At 43.5% G+C, this 24,637-nt stretch overlaps 1 protein-coding gene across 13 annotated transcripts in view; it reads left to right on the top strand.

Annotated features, from left to right (window-relative positions):
• The window catches only part of ATXN1 (ataxin 1), a 225,062-nt gene that overhangs the window by 137,380 nt on the left and 63,045 nt on the right, over positions 1–24,637 (top strand). The window contains exon 5 of one of the 13 annotated variants that reach the window (XR_012774342.1): positions 12,792–12,810. The exons of 11 other annotated variants lie outside the window; for them this stretch is intronic. The gene's annotated coding sequence lies outside the window, so the exon portion shown is untranslated. Of the gene's footprint in view, positions 1–12,791; positions 12,811–13,171; positions 13,253–24,637 lie in introns of those variants that run through there. One more of the 13 variants, XM_075493823.1, reaches the window with a different exon arrangement.

Raw genomic sequence — 24,637 nt, 5'->3', positions numbered from 1 at the left:
TGCTGTCATAGCAGCCCCAGTTGGTTGCCTTTTGTAATCTGTGGGTATGCTGTTCCTGTCAGATACAAGATGTCTTCCTCCTCCCTGTCTTCCCCCAGGTCTCCCCGCACCTCTAAGTTTATGGCTTGCAGTATGCAATCCGTGTATTAAAATAATTTTTAGTTAGGTCATTCATTATTCTCTTGCTTTCTTCTCGGCCGATATAGCTTCCAGAGAACTGAGAAGTTGTAATTTCTCCAGGGCTAAAATCCAAGTCTTTGATAGGCAGGCATGATGCCTGGGGCCACTACATGTTGCTACCGGTTGTCAGCTTTCTAAAACTTACCCTGCAGAGCAAAGAAATCTGGGCACAAAGATTGTTCTCTTCTCTTACCATGGCAAGCTGTAGTTTCCCAGTCTGTTCTGCCTTCCCTTCATTGTCTTCCAAGCAAATGGCTGTAAGATTATGACTCCCATGTTTGGACTGAGAACAGCTTTTGCCTGAGCAAACAGATTTCTCTTTGGCAGTCACTTTAACTGCTGCCCCAGCTTTTCGCTGTCAGCTTTGTTTCATGATTTGCTGTTAGAGAAGTCCAGGCAGTACTAGTACATTGGAGTGAGTAAATGAAGCAAGGAAGGCAGGTGAATGCATTTGTTAATGATTTACAATACGAAGGTGGTTGCAGTACGGTCCATGAGGGAAAAGCTTCTCCTGTTCAACAGTGTATCTTAGGGTTGCTTATTTTTAACTTGATGGTGTCGGCTGGAGAAACTTCAAGTCCTTGCTTGCAGCACTCCTTGGTCCAAGAGACTTCCAGTGTAAACCAAGAAGAAGCATTGGGAACCAAGCCCAGCCTTCACAGATGATAGCATGGTGTGAAAGCTGCTCTAGTATTTGCAAGCTGCATCTGGGGTGAAGCTGACCAACACAGGTGTCCCATGCCTGTTAGAATATTTCTTCTGCCTCTCCTCTGTTTCACTGCTGCTTTGTTGTGCTGCTGTGTTAGTGAGCATCACTGGTGAGCTGGTTTGCTGCGCCCACAGTGATCCTAACAGTATCTAGTAGCCTGCTGATGCTTCTCTCAAGGCTGGTAATGTTGGTGGCGGCAGCAGCAGGAAGAGAATATAAATTAAGCTCTCCGAGAGGGGAGTTTTTTCTCCCTTTTCTGTTTGGAGTGTGCATTTAAAAGGAAAGGCTGCTGCTACTGGTAGGTTAGTTAAAAGGGATCACAAGCCCTTTGTAGCAGAATACTATTCTGAACCACTTGTTCATTCATATTTATTCCAGGTTTGTTTGCAGCCTGCTGGGCATGTTGACCCTGGATGCTTATGCTGGGAAGGAATATTAGATACTCTTCAAGAAACTGGCAGTATTGATGCTATCAGTGTTCCTTCTCAGTGAGTTTTATGTTTCTGGTAACCAGCATTGGTGTTTCCAGCTGCAGACACTGATGAATGTTTCAGAGGTACCTGGTGGCACAAAGGTCAAGAGGAAGAAGATAAAGCAGCAAGTTGCCAAGATTGCTCTTAGCTACTTTCCCTGTTGAGGTTGTCAGAACTGGAGACAGGCTAAGGAAACCTGAGATGCTGTAATCTGTCATTTATTTCTAATGGGTTCTCCTGGCAGCTCTTTAAATAATAGAGAAACCTTCCCCACTATGGCAAATCAAGTCTATTGCACTAGTTCAAGTTATTATCAAGTTATTGCACTAGTAATAGAAGGAATCTGTTTGGGGAGTGGGGGTTGCATTAGATGAGGAGAGGAAGGTTATTCGTAGGTTTCAGTGCCAGGCAACCTTCAGTCAGAATTGGGGTGGTGATTTATAAATTCCATTTGTCTCACTTCCAACATTTGGACTGCAGTGAATCCTGCTAAAGCATTACAAAAGCTGTGCCAGTTGAAAGAAGCTAGGCAAAATGTGGTTTGGCTTCCCTGACGGATGGACATATTTGACCAGAGCTGCAGAGATTCCTTGCAATGGAGAGGTGTCCACAATGGAGGCAGTGGGCAAATTGTGCTTTAAGCCTTCAGCTGCCAGGAGTTTGTCTCTCTGGTAGATAAAACCTCTCTTCTCAATGGCTTGATTTAGTATTTCTGATGCAAATAGTTCCCAAAAGGAAACCTCAGGTAACATGAACCTCTGGTGAAGTAAAAGTGAGTTTGACACTCAGGGTGGAGTAACAGGAAGAGCACTGGAGGAGCTAATGCTTTTCATGTTCACAGTTAAAGTGGTTTGGGTCTATTTTACATCTTTTGAAAGGAGTGTTGTTTGTTTGTTTTCTTGTAAAACCATGCACTGCAAGCGACTTTGTTAAAGGATCAGCTTCTTACGGGGAAAAAAGGCAAAATAACGTCTCTTTGTCATTCAGTGTGTGTCATGTACTGCTGCTGTTTGGAGGTGGGAAGGTCTGCGTAACTTGTTTCTGAGTTAAGACATGTCCGTTAGATCCACAGTGAGAATTACCAGGATTCTTTTTTTACTTTTACTAGATCCATTAAAATGTTTGTATAACTGTTTTTATTCAACATGAGGGATAGTCTGCGGAGTGATCAAGGAGATATAAGTACAAGTACTTCCTTCTTGTTATCATTGACCAGTCAAACCAGTTCAGCTGAAGGGATTTGGCTTAGTGAGTAGTCCTACTGCTCTGGATGACATTCATAGGAAGGGTGAGCGAGCTGCAGAGCTTTATGTGTCTTCATTATAGGGTGAAGTCTCTTCTTAAATTAAATGAAGCAGGCAGTCTTCATTAGCTCTGGGTTTTCTTGTTGTTATTATTATTCTAATGTAATTATCACTTTTCTTCAGTCAGCCTTCTGCTTGCCTACTTACAAATAAACTCTTTCCATCTGGAGAGTATTTTGAGATGGGGAAGGTACAGTGAAGTAGTGAAACTATTGTTAGCACCATGTTCTTCCTCTCCTTCTCTTCAACTACTTAGAATGCTATAGAAGGAAACAGAAGAAACAAATACATGCCAAACATAATAGGATCCTCCTATCTCAAAAAAGATTATGAAAAGGAAGACTGTTATCTTCCTAAGCACATGCAGTGGGAGAAAGCATCATAACATCGATTGGTAAGACCCCTGCAGTTCTTTGCTTCAAAAAAGCAGCATTAAGAACTGAGGAATCGCCCCACTCTGCTCTCAGGTGACAAGACACGTTGCTTCAGCAGTAAGTAGTTCTTGGGCATAATGAAATACCTACTGACTGCAGGGAGTAAGAAAGGCTCAGTCACGATGGGTACATCTATTTGTGCGTCCGAGCCCCGTGCAAAGATTCCCAAGCTGACAAGGTGCTTTGCTTAGGCTAATTAGCCCTGCTTCTCCCCTTACATCTTCCCTGATTATGCTAATTAGACTAAGCAGGGTGCTGCCTGACACTGGTGAGAGTCAAACAAGTGTGTCTGTACAGCCTTGCCCTGCACTGTTACCCTATAAATGTCTGAGCCCACTCAGCACAGCCCACAAGCCTGTGCCGTGTGGCTGTGCAGCACAGGTATTTCCTGGAGTTTTATTATATGTGCTATCAAGAATCACACAGCCTTGGGTGGCTTGCTGGGACTGCAGTAAAGGTACTAAGTGTTAGGGAAGGTCTTGAACAATTAACTGCCTGTAGCCTCCTTGCTCTCAGAAAAACACATGCTGCCAGGTGTCTTCTGTTCTGTTCATTTTGTTGCATGTGAGTGACTTCCCTGGTTCTGGAGGTGGCGATCTGGAGCTCCAAGGGAGAGGAGGGTGGTGAGAGGACAGAAGTACACAGGCAGACAATCAGAAATGGTGGGACTGAGGAATAAAAGTATGAAGAACTTGGACTTTCTGCTTTTCATTCTATTTACGTGTGCAGGACTGGCAGAAAAATGGGTTGGCAGGTTGAATACGATTGTGAAACCTCGCTAATTAGCTGTGCATTCCCCACTCTGCCTCTCCCTTCTTCTTCCTTCCCAAGTGGGATTCTTGCAGAATGAAATGAGTACAGGGATCGGTGACTTTCATAATTTGGTGTTTTAACATTCAATTCCAGCTGTAGCTCTTGCAATATCGGTAAGTTTGCTATCAAATATTGTTTCAAAGACATTGACTGAGCTTACAGAAGACAGGTTTTAGAAGAAACAATCAAAAAAACTCCCGACAACCCCAAAATGACAACAAATAAAACTATTTTTGCTCATTATAGTAGAAATGGCTTTTTACGCTCCTGGCTGTTCTTCCTCTGACTGGCACTCTCCTGGAGAATGTGGTTGAGAATGAATGCATATATATACACACATACACACATGCCTATCTATATATACATTGATCTTGGTGAGCCTGGGAATGTAAAAGCAAGTGCAAAAACGTATGCTAGTTTTGGCAAGTTGTTTGTTTTAGTTGCACAGTTTCCTGATTTTCTTCATTTAAAAGGTGCGTTAATGTTTTGTGTATGAAGCCTGGAGTGTGATAGTTAGATCTCTTGTCAAAAGATGGATGTCCATGTTTCATTCCATATTGTGAAATGGTAGTCCTCAAAATATCACGTTAAGCCACTTCCGTGAATAAATAGCTGTGCTGCATTATTTTTGGGAGTAGCAGTTTCCAAGACAGTCAGTGTGATCGCAGCCATTAAGTGAGTAGAAAGTGTTTTGAAAGAGTAGAAAGAGCTTGTTGACTGAAATGGCTGGGTCAGAGCTGAAAAGGAAGAGTTTGCTGTTTTAAAACATAGCAGACATTTTAGACATTCTTATCGGGATGCTTCAGTAACACAGTTGTGTGAAAGACTGATAAGGGAACGTGCGATAGCAGCCCTCACAATTTAAAGTGCCCGAACTTGGCACGTTTTATGGTAATGTAAAATAGCAATAAATATAAATCTCGTGTTCTGGAATTCCCGGGTCTGCTTATTAGCAGATCAGTGTGTAAACACTGGCTCAGTGTGTCTAATACTAGAAGGTTGTGTTTTGTTCTCTTGAAGGGATGTGTGCTGGCTCTGCAACGCTAGAGCATGTGTAAGACAGGCTAGATTCAGACCGAGCTGTACTCTGCATTTTCTAGAGGAAGTCTGTTTTGTATAACCCACACACCAAAGCAATACGTAGATAATTTTTCACTGTAATGCAGGTATTTCACCAGTTTTAATTCACTAATACCAGTTAGTGGTTTCACTCAAGCTGCCTGATAAGATCTTGCCAGGGACACCTTAACAGGACAACTCAATCAGAATTTCAGATTTAATGTTGCTCCTTGGTCAGATTGCAACTGGCAGTTTCCAGTTTGCTCCCAGATCTGCACCCATTAAGTGCATAAAAACGGTTTGAAAGAGCGGGAAGAGCTTTGTTCACTGAAATGACTGCTTTGGGATTGAAAGTGGAGAGCAGCAGATGAAAGAGTACTGGACCGCTAGTGCATTTGCACCCCATGGCCCCATAGGCCTATAGTAGCTGTTTTTTCTGTTACAGACTTGAGCCCTGAGCCTGCTTGTTGACCTGTGCACGCTCTTGAGGCTGCCTGGCTTGTCAGGGCTGGAGCCTCGAAGCAGTAGGGAACGATGTTTGTCCGTGGTCAAAGAGGGAAACCACCATGCCAACACAAAGCCTGTTGTCTGATGAGACCAGCGCTAAAGGTAACGTGTAAAGCAGTGGTGATTGCTTCTTCAGGAAAGCAAATGGAAGCAGGATAAATGGTCCTTAATTGAGTTATGGTTGGTATTTTAAAGGCTTATGGCATAATGCATATGCTCAATGAAGGCATTTCTTTTTAAACATTTCTTCAGGACTTCAAAATGTTGCAAAGAGCAAAGTAAACTATCTGATTGTGGTTGTGCAAAGCTGATATGGTATCAGAGTAGCTGAAACTGAAATTGCACTCACATGAGTTCAGCCTCAGTGCCTGTATTGTGCTGGAAAACCCAAATGATTTGGTATAGAAAAGATTTGTCATATTAAAGTGTCTCTTTTTGGTTCTGTGGGATTTTTTTTGTCTTTCCATTTTTGTTTTGGCGAAGATGGTGTGGGGGACGAGGAGTTGCAGATTGATGATTGTTTGTCTGTAAACTGTCTTAGTGGAACGGAGGCTGTAGGAGGCTTTCTCATGGCTCTTAGTCAGACCAGTGCCTTATCTAAACAGTATTTGACCCTTGAAGATGCTACATGTGGCGCTCATCCAGCCTACCTGCCTGATCAGAGTGGATGGTCTGATCATGCTTGCAACAGAGTGAGAGGACCACTCATCTGGGGAGCCATCCTCATGTATCAAACCACTGCGTTCCTGAAAGTCTTTCCTCTCTGATAGCATCCTTTCACTTGATTTATTTTAATGTAGTTCACAGGTGTACCAGGAAAGAGAATTTGATACCTTGATGAAGGAAGTCACAAAGTGAGGGCAATGCTGTGTCCTGACATCACCACAAAGGTACTTTTTTTTGACATTGCATTAATATGCAATAACTTGTAGTGGTAGCTATGCAGCAGCTCAAAACAAACACTGCAAAAACTTTGATCTCAGGCAGTGTTTGTCACTACAAATGTAATTATCTGTGTGGACCATCAGTCTTAAGACTAGTAATAGCAGCAGTGTGGGAGAGTTTGTGGTATCCAGTCTGAGGTATTTCTACCCCGCTGATGTCGAACAGGCTGACAGCAGGTAGGAGACTGATGGCAGAGGTCGAGTCTTGCTGGGCTCATTACTTGCCTTCTGTTTTATGGTGGAGCAGTGGAGAAATTGTATCCTTGATCTTTACCTGAAAACAATAAGAAAGGAGTAGATACAGAGGAGGATATGCAATTAGAGAAATAAAATGGCAGTTCACGCTGCTCTTTCATACAATTTCTTGCATTAAAAAGTAAATTCAATAATTTCTGTCTTCTTATTTTCTAATTTTTTTAGATTCAACTTATAATGATAGGAACATTCTTCCCTTGGTAAGAAGTAATTCTGATACGCAAAATTCGAAACTTAAGGGATAAGACAAGGGAAATTGCATTGTTTTAAGAAATAAGGAATCATTTAAAGGATTCCTGACCAACTACCAGTTACTTTACCCTTTCACATGAGAAGGGAACAAAGGAATGTGGTGAAAATTTAGCTTTGGTAAGGTTTGCCTGAATAGTGCTAAGCATGGCTAGATTTGAAGCGCAGTGGAAACATGGGTTTCTTAGAGTGAGTCCCCCAGGAGTTTGAGAAGATGCCCGATCAGATGGCTGGAATTCAGATCCCGCCTTCTCCCTTGCTCAGACTTCTTTGGGTTTCTGTTTTGGTTCTGGCTTGTTTCTTAATTTAAGCAATCACCTCTGTGGTGTATGCTGGTTGCAGTCAGTCTTGTCCTATGCTGCCTTTTCATGAAATGCATCTACAACGCCTAGTGCACTGAACCTGGTAGAGGCAGGTGTTGCCTTTTGGAAGGAGAATTAAATTTCTTGGTTTCTATTGTGCCTTTAAAATTCTTCCCTTTCCTTCCTGTCTGCAAAGAGACTAGCCAGTGTTTAGATATTCATGTATTAACTCCTGCAGCCCTTTCCTCTCATGTAACCTGCAGTTTGGGATGACTCCACTGCTAGGGCACTGACTTGCAATCAGGAGACACAGTGGCAGAGCCAGAAGGAAAAGCTATCTGATGGGTGACTTGAGGCGTGTCATGACCAGTCAGGGCTGCAGCCGTGAAATGGAGATAATGATACTGATATCACTCCTTGGTAAAGCATTATGAAATGTTTTCATGAGTATTTCTGCTCCAGAGCCTGGGTGTTTTTCGCCTGAATTCCAAGGAAGTGAGGTGTGTGTGGTGGTGGTGATGATGTCTCTCTGTCTGCTTGTCCGTCCCTATTCCCCCCCTCCCAGAACACTGAGTGTCTTGGCTAATTCCCACCAAATCTGGCAGTAGGTAGAAGTCTCTAAGACAATTAAATTCCTACAAATTTTTCTGTTGTTGCTAAACTCAGCAGGCAGGGGAGGTGAGGTGAGGTGAGAGGCATCAGTTAGTGCTGACACTGAGGGGGAAGAGACAGCCAAGCTCTGCCCTTGCTAACTCTCTTTGGCAGTGGCCATCAGCAAGCCCCACCGCTGCATCCAGCAGGCCATGGCAGCCCTTGCCCAGGTGCCAGGCCAGCACGGCAGGATGTGGAGCAAGGCCAGGCTGTTGGAGGATGCCAGACGGAAGATGGTGCAGGGACGGGTGAACACAGAGGGACAGCAGAGACACGGCACACGAATCCTGCTCTCTCTGTTCTTTGGTAGAATGGGACATGTGTTACTAGAAGGGCTCCGACTCAATTTGCTGTTCGAAATCCTGGTGGTGGTCTTGTTTCTGGCTGCTCTGAACATGCCTTCCTCATGTTCTTGGGATGTTTTCACTCCTCTTCTGCACAGAGCTGGGTTCCTCTGCCACAAGAAGCTCTGAATCTTTCCTGGCACCTTCAGCAACACTCTTGTGCTCCTTCCCCTCCACGCTGCTCATGTTTTACATCTGCAGTAAATGCAAATGTAGAGCTGCGTTCTTTCCCTGTAACTGTTGGGCTCCTCCCCATGTGTCCCAAGTGGAAGAGCCTTCCCATTCTCATGAAGAAATTCCCTCTTTGCCCTCATTACACACATTTAATGTCTGGCAGGCCCTGTTTTCAGTGACTGCTGAATTTCTCCCTTGAACGGCTCTGTTTGTGCCTCTAGCGCACTGGCCTTTTTCTGCGCAGGGCCTCTCACTTATTTGGCACAGCGCTCTGGTTTTGTATTGCTCTGTACATTGAAGGCAGCTACATGGTAGTAGTAATAATCACAGGGATGCAAATTTATTATCTCACGTTTAGTAACTCAGTGGGAGCACATGTTTATCTTGTACACTTGAGTGCTGTTTTTAAATAGTACTGTATATAGAATAGATAGATTTGAAGTTGACTAACCAAGAAAACATTCTCAAGGCTGAAAGAATAAGCGTGAAAGATATGCAAGAGTTGCAGCCTGGGTTTTAGCACTACTTTGTGTCTGGTGTGCTGACGTACATGGCTGTAGCAGTTAGATGTCTCATTTATGCACCCAGATAAAGCCAAGATAGTTTAAAGCAATCAGATTAATCTTGTGTCTTGGAAGAACGAGTTTATACTTCGCAAGAGAGAAGAGATTTGCAAATTGTAATTTTTTTTTAAAAAAGGAATATTTAAGTAAGCATCCTTTCACTGGGAAGAAGTGATAAGTAAACAAGTAGCCAGCTGACCACAGGCTCTGTGGCTTCTGCAAAGAAAATTATCTGAAGACCAAGACTCTTGAACTACCTCCAGGTCAGCTGTTTTCAACTATGTTAGTTTAGGTGGGTTTTAAGTTCAGTTGCTTTAAAATGGAGAAGCCATGACCAGGAAGGAACATGACTGGAAAGCATCAGTCATGGAAAAATACTGTAGCCTAAAGTCAGCTTTGAAGTCTCCAAGTCTTTTTATTGACTTCACAGACTTAAGGTTAGGCCTTCAGTACAGAAAGTCAAGATCAGACGTGTCTCTCAAATTATTGTTCGGGGATTATTTATATGTGTGATGTGTACTTCTCTGCCGTTTTAATAAGAATCTCTCATATCAAACTTATTATTACTATTACAGCGTTAGGTTTGTAGCCCTTGGTCAAAGCCCATTTTGGCTAGGTATTTGAATACATAAATGGTAATTAAAAGACTCTGCAAACCAAAGAGGTCATAATGTGCCTGTGTATGTGTGTGTGGAGGAGAATGGAGATTTTGGAGAGTGTGTACTTTGGCTCCCAAATCAACCTACCTTTGCAGTCATTTTGCAGAGGGTAGCCTGGGCTGTTGTGCAGTGAATGGACTAACTAGTCCAGGAAGATCACCTCTAACTTCTGGCTGAAAATCCCATCTTTGAATCAAAGGGAATTCAGCTAGAATAGTTTCAAATCTTTGTCTATTAGCTTGTACTTTATTATTCTTTTTGTTTTATTGTCATGTATCTCCTGTTTGCATTGAAGTAAGAGATGCAGAAGACCTATTTATGTAGATCACACCATGTTCGTTTTCCTGACAACACGGGACAGTTCCCTGCAATACATTTTTAAGTGTTTTGCCCTATTAAGTTCCCAGTGTCCCGATCTTGTGGCTTCCTCCACTTCCCTTAAGGAGTTGTTAATAAGTATTATATCATATTCGGCCTAATTTTAACTTTTAAAAATTTCGCATTAGCCTTAAGCTGCCCAAAACACCATCTGACATAATTCTGTCTCACTCATTTATTATGTTGGACATATCAGCAGGGGTGGAAGCAGCAGTAATGGGATACTGCAGATCATCTGTCCCTTCAGTACATGCTGGGAGATGCTCCTGAGAAGCTGTCCACATGATATGTCAAACCCCATGTCTTGACCAAAGGAGAGGGAATGTGCTCTGAAAATTTGAGATGTTTAGGTTTATCTGAAGCAAAGCAACTGAGCCTCTTTTGTACTGGCTGATTGAAGTGGTGTTGCTGCACTTCAAAATTTCTGAAGGCCTCATTTCATCACTCTGCCTTTAATTGCCTTCTACTGCTCTCAGTTCTTTCTTATTTTCCTGTCAGTCCTATATGCTCTCTCAACACTAAGTTTTCATTTCTTCCTTTTTATTTCCACAGTAGATGGTGGAGTCACATCCCACATGGCTCTGCCATCTGGAACAACTTCCCTGACTCATATTCCTTTTGAGTTTCAACTTTATCCTTGGCCTCTATGTGTTAATCTTCCTTCTAATAAAACAATCACATCTTATGCCCAGCAGCTTCCAGTTCTTGTCTGCTCAGTCTTTCTCCTCAAGAGACATAGCTTTTGCTACCCTTTGATACACAAGGTATATTGTGATCTGTGCTTATTATTAGACAAGGAAGACCTATTTTAGAGACACCTAATCACATACTTAAGTCTAATTCCTGTTCAGGACAACACTTCAGGGCACACTTACCTTTTTAACACCCTCTTATCCCTTTGATTTCAATTGGCTTTACTGATTTAAAGTTAGGTACACGTTTAAGTACTGTGAACATGATAAAGCCTCAACTGTGAAACATGTTTTTTATATTAAAAAAAAAATAAAATCAATCTAAAGCATAGTGCACACTCTGAAAATAATGAAAGATTCAAGCAGAGAAGTAAGATTTCAAATCTGAAACTACATCTCTTTAAGTCTCATCTTGAAAGCATCAAACATGCTGTAAAATCAAACAAAAATCCAGCAGCCTTGCTTTTCAGTCTGTTGACTCAAAACATTTTCTGCTGTACACTGAGATTTTCAGTAGTTGACATAGTATGCAGTTGTTCTTGCTAAATTAAGAAAGTCTCATGCTTTCTGGGATCCCATAGTAGAACTGCTGAGTTGCAATTCTTGCATAAAAAAATTGAGGTTAGTTTATTGGGTGGTTGGACACAACTTGCAATGCTACTGCTTTTCTCCTAGTGGCTCCCTTAAAGCTTCCATGAGATGGGGGGAAAATACAGCTAATAGCAAGCTGTGCCTGGGCACCACACAGTCCTGGCTTTGTGCAGAGCACGGCTTTGGCATCTGGAGTGCGAGCTCAGTGTGTATTAGCAGCAATACGTTCATTGACATAAATCGCTGTCAGAGCAATGGAGGAACGCAGCTGTGTATTTTGTGAGCGCTGGATGCGGTCTATCTCGGACTCACCGTGAGATCATGGAAGATCTGCTCAAACTTGTGTCTCAGACTGTAAGTCTTGGGTGTGGGGCACCGCAGTTGGATAACCACTCACTCACTCTTGAAATAAATGCGAGCTCAGTTGCAGGGCTCCTACCCATTTTTCCCCATCCTTGCCCCTTTCTTGCCATTTCCTTCTTCCTTCCAGGCAGAAGATCTGTCCACAGAGGACACATAGGAACACACATCCTTCCTAATTCATAAAAAGTGCGGAGTGGGGAACAATGCCTAGCTTCAGAGCAGCCCTTTAAAGGAGGCTTATTTAGAGTCCAGCCAGTATTGAAATCAGCTGTCCTCGGGGAGTGTGCATCACCTTCAGTGTGTCTCCCACCAAAACCAAGAAGGGGAAATGCATTCCCATTCGTCCCCAGGAGTAAAGCTGCCCTGGTGTGTCTAAGCTGTGCCTGAGGAAGTCACAGTGCTGCTGAGGAGAAGGGGCAGGGAAGGTACAGTCAAAGCGAAGTGGCTCAGACTGCTCTTGCAGCCCACAAAAGCAAAGCTACCAATTAATTTATTATGGAAACCTGCATGGTGCTGCTGTGGCCCAACTTTGGGCAAATCAGTACAAAGAAGAGAGTAATACCATAGGTTGCAGAGTATTTTCATAGGTTTCTCAAGGTTTTTTTGTTTGTTTTCATTTGGTTTAGGTTTTTTTGCTCGGTTTACTGTCCCTACCTAAGCATCCAGCTAAAGTTCTTGCAGTCACGACCGTCCTCTCCTTGTCCCGGATCACTGGGGAGTAATGCCGTGACTTCTTGTTTGCTTCTGGAGTGATGACACAGGCAGCATTGTAGCATGAGAATATTTTTGAAGCCTGAGTGTGGGCGTACGATTATCAAAGTCGAGGGGTTTTTAGTATAGAATTTGAACCACAGTGCTTTGTTAATGAGGGGTTTGCCTTTGTCTTCCTTAAAATGAGGAAAGTAACTGGAGACTTGGTTCCTTGTGAATCATGGAGATTGCACGGCTAAAAGTGTATTTGCTAAAGTCCTTTTAAAGTGCATTGCTTTTGTGCCTCTCATACAGTTCCCTGTCCAGACTCCCACGAATCTCTACTTTGTACCTCTCTCAAATGCTCAGTGGACATGAAAAACTTTCCTATGTGTGGAAGTGGAGATGCTAATGCAAGTAAAAAAGATCCATGTGTTCCTTTTCCCATTCATCACAGTTCTTGGAGATTTTTGTGGAAAATTCACCACCCGAGGACCAAACTAAGCCTCCTTCTTCACAACCTACCATAATTAGACTGTGGGATTAAGCCAACCTGAAGCAATATTTTGGGGAATTTCTGAGAAGTCCGTTGTCCCCAGTGAAATCTCTTTTTACTCTGCTTCCCATTCTGCAGAAAGCATATTCCTCACACCCGTGCTGCCATGCTCGTCAGTTCAGCAAATGTTTCCTTGGCATTGCACTTGCTGTTTTTGAACCACGAAATGCTTTTAGGTAAAGTTATCATAATATAAACTGAAAATTGACAGGCTGAATAGTTGTGGTTAGTATGTGCTATAGTGGTGATGACATGGGAAAATATGTTGTTTTTCTCCAGATGACTGTTTGAGGTTAGTTCTAGACCATTTTGTTCATGGTGTGCCAGCTAAAATTATGAGAGCATGACTTTGAAGTAAGCAGGTTAGTTTGGTTTTTATTTTTTTTTTAAACCTGATAAAGGCCTGTTGTCGAAGAATGGATGTTGTTGTTATTTTGGGATTTTAAAAGAATGGAGCCAACCATTAGAAGGAGTAAAAGGTTAAAAGGACTAAATTCCCCCTTCCAAGAAGTTCAGCTCCCTGCATAATCTAACCAACGGTGTCTCACTCGTGGGACTAGCATGGGCAAAGCATGGCCCGCAGGGCAAAAGCTGGCAGAGTTCAGGTGCCTCTTCTTCAGCAGAAAATGGTAGTGTGAAAGGGGGATGGGTAGCAGCAAGCAAAGCTGGTGCTTTCTGCTGGTAGCAGAAACTGCATTTTGTAGGCCTGTTCCTTGTGTACCTTTCCGGTATTCCAGACCAGAGTGGTACTGCATCCTGCCAGGATGGCAGCTCAGCAGAGCCATGGGTGGCATCTTACACGCTCCATCAGTTCTGGGATGGTCTGCACGCACCACAAAATGTCACGGTGCTGAGTCAAACAGGCAGTGCTCTAAAGGACCACAGAAACATGCGCCCTGTTCATAAGATAGAAGCAAGAAAAGGAGGTGCAGGCAGGAGGTGATGTTTGATGTCTTCATAACTAATGATAAAAACAAAAGTGACTCAAATGTCACTTTCTTCCCAAACAGAAGTCTTTTTGGTGTGGGCTGCCAGTCCGTGTTAGGAGTGATATGCAAAATATACAGAATTTGTGTGTGGCTAAATGATGGTTTCTTTTTCTTTCATCTGCCTCCGTTTCACTTTGTGCTGCAAGGTGGCAGTTGCGTGTAAAAGGCTTGACATATTTAATGGAACCTTGAAACAGCTCCAGTGAACTGCAGCAGAAAGAGAAGCAGAGGAAAGTAGAAGAATAGCAGAAGACACATTAACCAAACTTACATTTTGAAATAAACCCATGCAGTTCTGGAAAAGTCTTTACTCCACCTGCTATACCAGTGTGTGAGTTTGAGGTTTAAATCTGCTCCAAGGTCTTTCTCATGTTTGGGCACAGAGAGGCAAGTTAGCTGTGGAGGAGCAGCCTTAAAGGTGAGTTTGTCCACCTTCACCCCTCCTGAAATGCTGTGCTGAAATGAGGTTGTTAGGACAGCCTGCTCAAGTGAATATTCTTCTGATGTTTCAATTTTTTCTCTGCTTGTATGGGCTAATCTCTTCTCTTTTTGGGGTGTGGGGAAGATCGGGAAGTGGAGCGTATTGCTAACATCTCCCCTGCCCCTGAGCTGAGGTGCCTCTCAAGCTTCTTGATAGTTAAAGTGCTGACTTCTGTGTGGTGCCCTTTAGCCCCAGTAAATACAAAGAGCATACGGTATGGATGGCTCATTTCTAAAACACCATCAAAGAGCCAGAGGAAGAGATGATCTTCTAATGTTCTCCTCATTCTGACAGTCTTCTAATGACTCCTGGAGGCACCATTCCCTGTCTCAGCAATTCCTTCTTCACTCTTTTGCATACCTCATGTCAGTACAGCCAGTACTCTGAAGAGTTTAATTTTAAGGCCCTAACTCAGAAAAGCTCCCATTTGCCCTACTTCCGATTAAATATTGTAAAATATTTGGATCCGTTTCAGTTAGAAGAACGATAGCATATTGATTAATATGATAATATTGATAATATTGTCTGACCAGTACAGTTGTTTAATGAGGTTAAGCATACTTGGATATAAATAAAAAGGCCAACTTATTCAAGGACGATGAGTGGTTATGATCATCCAAATGGTGACCTTTCACAGTTGGCGTTTGTATGTCCAGAAATGAAGGCAGGTGGGAACAGCTAGCTACTTTTCTCAGGCAAATATCCTTCAAAGTTCACTGCAAGGAAAAATTGCATTGTTACACCTTGTGCATCTAAAATAAAAGGTGAGATTTTGACAATTCCCCAAATCACTTACTGACACATATCTTCTCTCTCTTCTGGGGCCTTTCACCCCACATGTGATTTTTTTCATTTACTGGACGATGGTCCCATTTATAAGATAGAAGCAAGAAAAGGCAGCAGTAGATAGGAGGGGTTGTTTGTGTCTACATGTTTAATGGTAAAAACAAAAGTGACTCAACTGTCACTTTCTTCCAAAATAGGAGCCTTTTTGGTGTGGGCTGCCAGTGCATGGTAGGATGTGGTGGCTTAATGCACCTGCTTCACTTCAGCAAGACTAATGCACTTTTAATTTCCATGGCCTTGCTCCCAGTCTTTGGGGCAAGCACTTGTGTAACCCTTTGCAGGGATGGAGCCTTTGCCTCGAAATTGTGCTGGGAGGACATTCACGCGCACACAGTGGGATGCCGAGCACAGTGGGATCCTGATCCTGACTGGGGCCTCTGGGCACAATGCTGTCATAAATTTTAAATAATAATAATACTGTAAAAAGTTAAATAAATGTGTCAAGTTAATTTTATCCTCCCCTCCCCTCAGGCAAATTAGCATAAATTGAATTTTCTAATAATTAGCCTGAGCAGTTATCACTGAATAGATATACCTGATTTCTGTGAATTGTGGTAATACATGGAGGACTGATCCTGCAAGGAGCAGAGAGGTTCCCAGACTGACCCAGCAGAATCAGGTCCAGTTGTACAGATACTATATGAATGCATTTGCTATTAATTGGGTTAGTTATAGGTTATATGTGTATTGCCATACAGTTCAGATTTTGGTCACTTACATTTACAGCCTTAGATAATAATGCATTGAACTGTCTGCACCGGGCTTATTAAACCGTCGTAATAAACCATTTTACAATTCCAGGCGGCCCTTCCCAAACGTATTGTAGAGCCTATTAACAAACACCTGTCAAGTTCAATTGAAACGTCTAAGTGGCCTGATCTACATTGTCTGCTGCCATGCCAGAGAAAGCAGGGCTCGCCGAGCGCGCCAGCTGTGTCAAGTAACACGCTCAGAGATGAGGTATTTGGGAGCAGGGGGGCTTCAAGGAGCTCTTGGCTTGCCTTTCAACCTGGCCAATTTTAGTAGTAAGTAGTGAGGAAAAAAGAAGGAAAAAATCGGTTTGTGTAAGGCAAACAGCCTTTCTGTTACCCGGCTGTGACATAAGTCTCAGAACATTTCAAGCTTTTCTTTCTCTTTTTTTTTCAAGTTAAGATATGGAAGTGTAAACAGATCTTTTCCTCTGTTGCTGACTTGAATGCGGGCTGGCCCCTGGTACACGTGTGAAAATTGCTTGGCTGGGAAAGATCTAATGTTCGTTGTATCGTAGCTTTGGAGATAAAGCCTAAACTCCCTAGCTGCTTGTCTTGACAGAGTGTGCTACTTGTACGTGTTCACTTCCAGAGACTGAGCTTACAAAAGAGGAGAGGCGGAAAATTGGCCCAGTAGCATCTCAGGAATGTTTGTGGAGGGTTTTTTGTTTTGTGTTTGGGGATTTTTTTTTCTCCTTTTCTTTTTAAATCATGAACTCCAAATCCAAGGAGGCTCAGCAATCAGCGTGTTTGAAAGCCAGCCAAGACACTAAACTGGCAGCCGTCCATTCTGATATCAATGTGAGTGAAATGTGTACTCAGTAACTGGATTCAGGCCCTTCATAGTTTGCAAGCAAATATTTCTGCTTTTGCAGATCAGATAAAAAACAGAAAAAGCTGTGCAGCTCTTGAGCATGTGAGAGAGAGGTGTCTGCACCTTTGCAAAGGGGCATTAACATGCCTGTGTCCCAGTCAAAGTCCTGTGCCTTACATCGTCACGTTGAAGGCTATGTTCTATTTCCAAAAGGCATTTAATTATGTCTTTTAATGTTTTAACTACTAAATCTGCCTTGCATAAAAGCTATAAGTACCTCACACTGGTAATAAGCTGTAGGAAAGTGAAGTAAATTGGCATTTTGTAAAAAGGTTGTACAAAACCAATGGAAAGCTATGCAAATCAGCTATGATACAGCCAAATTTGCATTTTGTCTTGGGTTTAGTGATGATATGCACAGCATGACTTTGGCAGACTTGCCTCTTGGGATGATGCATGCACTGGTGGTACAGCCCTGTAGGGTCAATTTAACAATCATAATGTGATTTTCCATGCAGTTTCTCAGAATCACTGAGCAACGTGCAGCAATAAATAGTGACAGAGGAAATCGATTTTTAAGAGTAAATACGTTTAGTAGGAGGAAAAAGTGTTATACAAATCTTTCACCTTGCCAAAAGAAGGTTAGCAGTTTTGTTTGGTGCTGGTCAACTTTCCAAAGTGACTCCCTTCTGCTGTCTTACTTTTTTCTTACTCTGGTTTAGGAAACGTCAGGACGAGGAGGTGATGTGGAGTTCTTGTGCACTGGGTGCTCAGATCTTCAGAGCGATATATAGGGGAGGGTGACATGTTACAAGCACAGCTGATGGTGCAGTTTCACAGCCTTTGAGTTCATTGAACCAATGGCAGCTCTTTAAGATCTGTTGTTTTGCTCAGCTGAGAAGGAAGGTGGGAGCATACTTGAGGTTTCTGGTGATAGTAATGCTATTCTAGGGAGGATGACGTGCAAACAGACTCTCAGAGCCCTTTGCTCTCAGAGTCTGTTTTATATTGGAGAGAGATGTATGCTTTTTAAGTGTTGCTGGAAAGTACCTCTGAAATGACCTTACCTGCTTTTTTCTTCATACAAGTTTTGTTTCATTTCAGGAGTTCATTCAGTATGTTAAAGGAGGGGGGGGTAAAATTAATTGGAATTTTTTGGCATTGGCCTTCACATGCTGCATGTTCTCTCCAGCCAGCTGTTTGAACACAAATTTGTTATCTTTTCTGCTGTGAAAATGGACCAAATAAAAATTTCTGTATATGCTTTACTTGTCACAAGGGTGAATTTGCTCCAGTATCCTTTCCCAGTTCATCGGTGCTGTGTGACAGCTCCATCCTGTGGGGCGCTGGGCACCCAAAAGAAGCGCTGGGTATTTTCATTTCCCATGCTGTGATCCTGCATCCCTTGAAGTGGATGAAATGTCAGCCACTAACCTGCAGTATGCAGTAGGCTTTGGGCTGGAGTCCTACAAGGGTTCTCAAGAGCAGCCTGAGGGAAGCATCTCTCCTTAAGGCAATAGGTAAGCAGCATTTCTCCCTAAGGCAGGGCTTAAGCAGGATTTCAGTAGGTTTTGGACAAAGCACCTGGTACAAGGCTGTCCCGAATTTAAGCACAAGCTTAAGTACTCTCTTCCTGTGACCTCAGCACACCCAGTGGTCTGTTAGTTTGCCTTACAGAAGCAGAAGGGAGTTTGGCTGCTTTCAAATGAAGTCTGCCAAAAGAAAAAAACAACAGCCCAGCAAGCATCTTCTTTTTTTTTTCCCCTTGGCTTCTCTATAAATAGTCAAAACATTTTTCAGAGCAAGTTTAGTTAATGTTTTGCGGTGGTGAGTGAGCACTGTGATGCTCCAATATGTTTTGTGCTCCTGAATCTCATTGTAAGATGCTTGAGTGTAATTTAATTCAGGTTTTTAAATGAGAGGAAGAAAGAGTGCTATGAAGTCTCGTCTGAATTTTGTCATTGACTTCATGAGAAGTCCTTTGAGTGCACTTGGGAACAGTTTGGCTTCTCATTTAGCTGTATCATTGGATACATGTTGAAAGTTTTCCCTTCTTATCCTTACCACACAGACAATCACGTCATTCTTGAAATGAATGCTCCTTTTGCTGTCCATATGCAAGAAATTATGCAAACATCTGTGTAACTCGCAACATACAAGAAGGCAAATTCTTGGTGGCAGGCTACAGAGCCTGTCTTTCAAACCCCTGTCTGCAGAGGGTCTGTGCGCAGCCATCAGCTTTGTTCTCGCACCGCACCCTGACTGTCAGTTTCATGTTCTACCGCTTTGCTACTAATAACAACTAGTAGGGTTTTGTCTTTTTTTTTGTCCTCCTTCTTTTTCAAGCACCAAATGTATAGTTTCATTTTGGCAGCTGGTTTTATCAAGAAAATGGTATCAGAATCGTGTGGGATTTTGTGAGTCATTACCAGAAATACTGCAGTGGGTGGATTAGCCCCTTCAAAGCGGCTGCTCTGCATGTTTTTGGGGTAGTAAGGTGCAGGGAAAATAGGGTCGCGCCTGTGATTTTTCACATGCGCCCTTGGGAATACCCTTGGCGAGGGCGATGTCCTTCTGTCAGCAGCTCTCTGCTGTTTCCTGTTGGCACCAGAGGGAGGACGAGTGATGCTCCTCAGTCTCCCTGCAAACAGAGTGTTTCTTGTGGCTGTCCCTGCGTGACAGGATACTGTAGCCCAAAACAAGCGTTTCGGTTGCGGGGCTGTGCGACACAAGCCTGTGGCATGAGAAGCCGGGACAGCAGCACTTGCAGAAGCTCCCAGAAGAGCTTGCTTAGGTGTCTGCGCTTTAGGTGTCTAGGCTTTCAAATCGGCCTTGCCAGCTTGTAGCCGGGTTTATTTCAGTTGCAGGTGTCAATGCTTCTTCCTGAAAGGTTGCTGCCTCTCCGCCTAGGAAATGCAGCCCTGTTTCCATCCCAATCCTCGTTGGAGAGCACTTTCACTAAAGTAAATCAAACCCAAGTGCTGTCTCCTCGCATTTAATGGCACAGCCCAGCCCTGTGTATCCGGGCTCTCGCCATCAGCCTTGTCTCACAGGAGCGACACATTCTCCCAGTAACAGCCCGTTAGTGGGACACTTGTAGAAACGTTTGCTGGTTTCATTATGTGGTGTGCAGACTTTTCATCGAGGAAACCATTTGGGAATAATGTGCAAGACTTTTTCGGAGTCCTTCTGCCTCCCAGACAAAATTACCAGTCTTTGGAGGCCAGTGCCAGGAACCGCCTCTCTGAGCCTGCAGTCCCCTGCTCCCTGGTGCACTGCTGGGACCCAGAGCATGCAAGTTTGCATTAGCACATCCCACCGCTGATGTGTTTTCTCTCTGGCATGGGGCTGAGGAGACATGCACACGTTTGGTCTCGCATGCTTCATCCGAGCATTCAGCAGCAAAGAGTTTCTCACCAGAAGCCCATTTGTTTTGGGTAGAGGCTTTCCTGTTAGGTCCTAAAGTATCACACTGTCCTGTGCACTAAAAAAAATATTTCGCCTTCCAAGAGATAACCAAAGCAATGAGAGGAGAATGTTTTGATGAAATCAGAACGGGGGTGGAGAGGAGGAGCAGCAGAGACCCATCTCCTGCCGGCATCCAGTTAATGCTCCTAATGAAGTGTAGTGCAGCGCTCTGACACACAGCAGAAACCTGCTCTGATGAGTGATGGCTTGTTGTGCCTAATGCTCTCCCAAGCATAATTTATGACAAATAAATATGCAATGTCCTTCCCTGCTTCTTCCTACTGCTCTGCTGTTGAGGTTTTTTTTTGCTCAGTTTGGGAATGTCAAAGAAAAACAAAGTGTTGTCATTTCCGGCCAGCTTCCGGAGCCTAGGGGAGCTGTGGTAGGAGCAGGGTGCAGGTAGCTGGCTGCTCTCCAGCCTTCCTATGTGAATCCAGAGTGTAGCTGTCTCCCCCAAAAGTCACCTGAGTGGGGACTGCCAGCTCCTTGGCTGGTCTCTCCAGACAGAGCTGTGCTGGAGGCTGCAGAGCTGTGTGTAAGGGGGAGCGACCTGGCTCTCAGTGATGGAGACAAGCCAGGGCACAGCAGCTGGTCTGCATCTCAGCTGCCTCCTCCTGAGCAAGGTGGGCAATCTGCAGCTCTCGTTGCTTTGCCTGGCATCTGTGTATGCCCATAAAGTGGTTATTTGATAAGGCCGTAGAGTATCTGATTGTGCTGTACTGCAGTTGCCATGAAGTGTAAGAGCTGTAGCCATAGGTCAAAACTGAAGTAAGGGAAGGAGGCATCCCTGGCAGTGAGATGGATCCCCCCTCCATGCTTGGGCAGACATCCTCCCACATACAACCCTCGCACATGCACCACGTCTAGCAGTTGCTTGGTGTATCAAGGAAAGACCAGCCTCTCTTCCCCTAAACCATCCCCATAGCCCCTTTATGCTTCTGGCAGGTCACTCGTGCCATGGGAAGGGCAGGGCGGGTGCACGAGACAGATCCTGTTGCAGCAAGCAAAGGGAGCATGGTGGATACGCTTTGTGCCCGGCTCCCATTGTCCTGCGAGCAGGGAGGTGATGGTGGTCCCCTGCATGCCCATGAGTGGGCCATGCATGAGAGTCACAATGCGGCGTTTGCACACTGAAGAGCGACAGGACGAGTCCTCTGGTGTTGCCCCAGCTGCGGAGAGCTTGCATGCTGAGGCCTAGGGCAGCACTGGCTCTGGGGACGCGGCGCAGTGGGGAAGTGGTGGCCCATGTGGTGACTGTGCCAGCAGTGCTTGCGGTGGGAGAAGTTTTGAAGTGACAGCAAGGGTAACAGCTGGCTCAAAGAATCAAACTGCGGCTTCTTTAGGATGCTGCAGGCAGGGTAGGGCCAGGCATGGTCCTGGTCCTGGTCCTGGTGGAAACGAGACCTTTGTGGAGGACTGTCCTGCCCCTTGTCATTACATGAGCCTTATGTAGAACTGCCATAAGTATATTTCTGGATTTTCCCCAGGCATTTTTTTTTTTTCTTTTCTTGCCTAGAGATTTGGCCTGCTTGGAGTCCGAGGCTTTTTTTTAGAAAACAAAACAATAACAGAAATAATAATTTCTTTTCCCCTTTGTTCTGAGGTTTTTGTGGCTCTGGTGGCTCAGCTGGAGCCACAGTACAGTGTCTGAAACTGTGTGGATTTAGGTGTGGCAATACCAGCCTTTCCCCCGCACAGGTACAAACGAACTGCATGTTGTGTGTGTACTGTAGGCCTGGTTTGTGCAATTTCTTTTAATCCAAAGCACGCACTTACCTGGCAAGTCCCAGTTAGAAATTGGGCAGCCCCAGACCAGAGAGTCTCTCCATTGACTCCAACGGGCCACACTTCTTTCCAGAGCCAGGAGCTTCTCTGGTCAGCCTTGGGGAGAGCATCTCTTGGTCTTGCAACATGGCATCCCTGGTGCCTGATGCAGGATAGTATTTTACATACACGCAGACGTGTGTTGTCATGTTGCCTTTTGAGTCAGTGCCCTATTGTAGGGTGGAATATTGCTGCTGTGTTTGAATATTATTCTTTACGGGGTAGTCACTTGCATCGTGCTCAGAAGCACAAATGCACACGCGAAAGATTTGCAGAGGCAGGTGGTAGCCTGTATTTTTCTTCCGTTTGCAGTTTTTAAACAAAAAAAAAATCTTTTCAAGTTCTACGCTGTCAAGAATGTGGGTGTCTGGCTGAATGAAAGGAAAATAAAATAAACTTGCATAATAAATACACTAGTAAATTTGCAATTTCCCTAGACTCTTAGCATAAATACAACCGCTTTTGGGGGCTGGTTTGCTTGGTTGCTTATCCAAGGAGGAGGAGCAACTTCTGAAGAAAGTTTCCCTGAATGCCTTTCCTTATTGTAATTATGTTAATAATTAGCGATATACATACTCTAGTTACAGCATGAAATGCTACTTTCCGACAAAATCAGATCTGCTTTCTTTTACATGACGTCATATGTCAAGTATGGAACAAGAATCCAAAAGCCTTGGGTATATCTGCATGTGTTTTTTTTATATATATTTATTTATTTAATAATGCCATTTTTTCTTTTTCAGCATTTTAAAAGTTGACTGCCTAGAGGTAGGCACCTGGATTTATATTTAGGGACTGAAGTAAGTGGGATGGCTTTCAAAGGTCCTGCGTACCTGCAGCTCTCGGTAAATTAATTAAAAGCAGATGTTCTTTTTGGCAAGTTTGACAGAAACAAGTAGGAGATGCTGGGTGCCCAGCACCTTTGAAACACTAGCAGCTTATTCAGATGCCTAAAGATGGAGTTAGGCATTTAAATTTAGGCACCCAAGTTGGAAAAGTTTTGGCCCTGTAATCGTAACAATCACTGTCCTCTCTGTCCTGAAGTGCTGTAGCAGAGATTCATCTGAGGAGCCGGAGGTTGGTATGTGGGAGTGAGCAGGGACAGAGTATGTGCCTCACTGTGGTGGAAGCGAGCTCGGCTGCCTGCCTTATAGCACATGCAAATGAGGGTCAGATGGCTTGACAGTTGGTTATGAAACTAAATAGAAATTATGCAAAATGGGATTGATTTTGCACATATTTTTAGGTTTTGTCTTTTAGGAGCTTGAATCTTTAATTAAAATACCAAAGAGGAAAAAAAAGTAGAGGCGGCAACTGTTATGTTTCACATATATACTGGATGTAAAGTAATAGCCTGCTATGCTCTTTTTAGGGATCATTTTTATCCCATTGCAACTGAGAATATAAAGCCATCTTACAACTTGCCAGAAGTGACACCTGCTTTCATACTTCCTAATAATTACTCTAGCTTTGACAGAAAGTACTTGGCAGGGTGCATACAAATTATGACTCGCTTCAGGGTACAAATAATGTCATAATGACTTTAAGAGTTTCTCTTTATGCTCAGGATATCTGCATGTACATGTTTTGTTGGTATGAAACGAGCAAGTGAAGAAGAGTTTTGGGTGACTTCTTTAAATTCTGAATAAAAATGTGTGTTGGATCTTATAAGCATACAAATAGACTAGAAAAGGGAAATAAATAGTAAAGTTTTCAGTGGCTATTTGAGCCTTTTTTTTTTTTGCAACTCTCTGTTGCTGTGAAAATGCCATAGACATTTGCAAGGAATAAAATGACTTCTAATGCTAGATACTCACAGTTGTCTTGCTAGAGGAGAGAACTTGCCTATGGGTAAGTGGCATCAACCAGCAAGGACTTTTCTCTCTCTGCCCTGCCTTGCAGTGAATGAGCGTTCAGTTTAAAGTGCATTTGGATGTCATATGTGCTCTTTTCCCCTGTTTCTTTCCTGTTCTTGCTGCAGTTAAGTAGAACTTGAAGTCACATGTATTTATCTGCCTGCAAAATCAAGGTCTTTATTATATATCTGACTCCAAACTATAGCTAGGAAGTTAATCTTCCGCAATGTTGGTAGTTACTGAATAGCCTTCAAAGTATTCAGGGTTAAATGTGTTAAAGTCTATATTATCTATAAAAGCCCATTTTGGGAGAAGGTAGCAGCTGCACAGAGGTCGGTGATATACTTGCCCGAGATCATCCCAGAGTCTCTGGTGGAGCAAAGATGTACTTCCACATCCAAGTGGCAGGAGTTTTGCCCTGGGGTCCAAAGGAGACTTTCCCTTCTCTGCATTATTTTATCATCCAGCAGCAACCTGAAGTTCCAAAATGCTGAGGAAGAGGAACGTCGAATTGTGTTTCCCTGTTCATATATGCGACCTGTCTCCCTGCCCAGTTTTTATAGCAAAAAGGAGGCAAAGGAGAGGGTGAAGGGTTGGCGTAGGGTACTGTTAAGCACTCACTGAACCATTTCTGAAGGCGAGTCAAACAATTTCTGAAAACCAGAACATGAAGTTTCCACATGAGCTTCCTTAAAGAACTGGAAGAGGAAGGCATCGATA

The sequence above is a fragment of the Mycteria americana genome, chromosome 2 (assembly GCF_035582795.1).
Source record: "Mycteria americana isolate JAX WOST 10 ecotype Jacksonville Zoo and Gardens chromosome 2, USCA_MyAme_1.0, whole genome shotgun sequence".
Taxonomy (NCBI): Eukaryota; Metazoa; Chordata; class Aves; order Ciconiiformes; family Ciconiidae; genus Mycteria; species Mycteria americana.
Note: the sequence above shows the minus strand (reverse complement) of the source record. Positions and strands in the feature narration are given on the sequence as shown.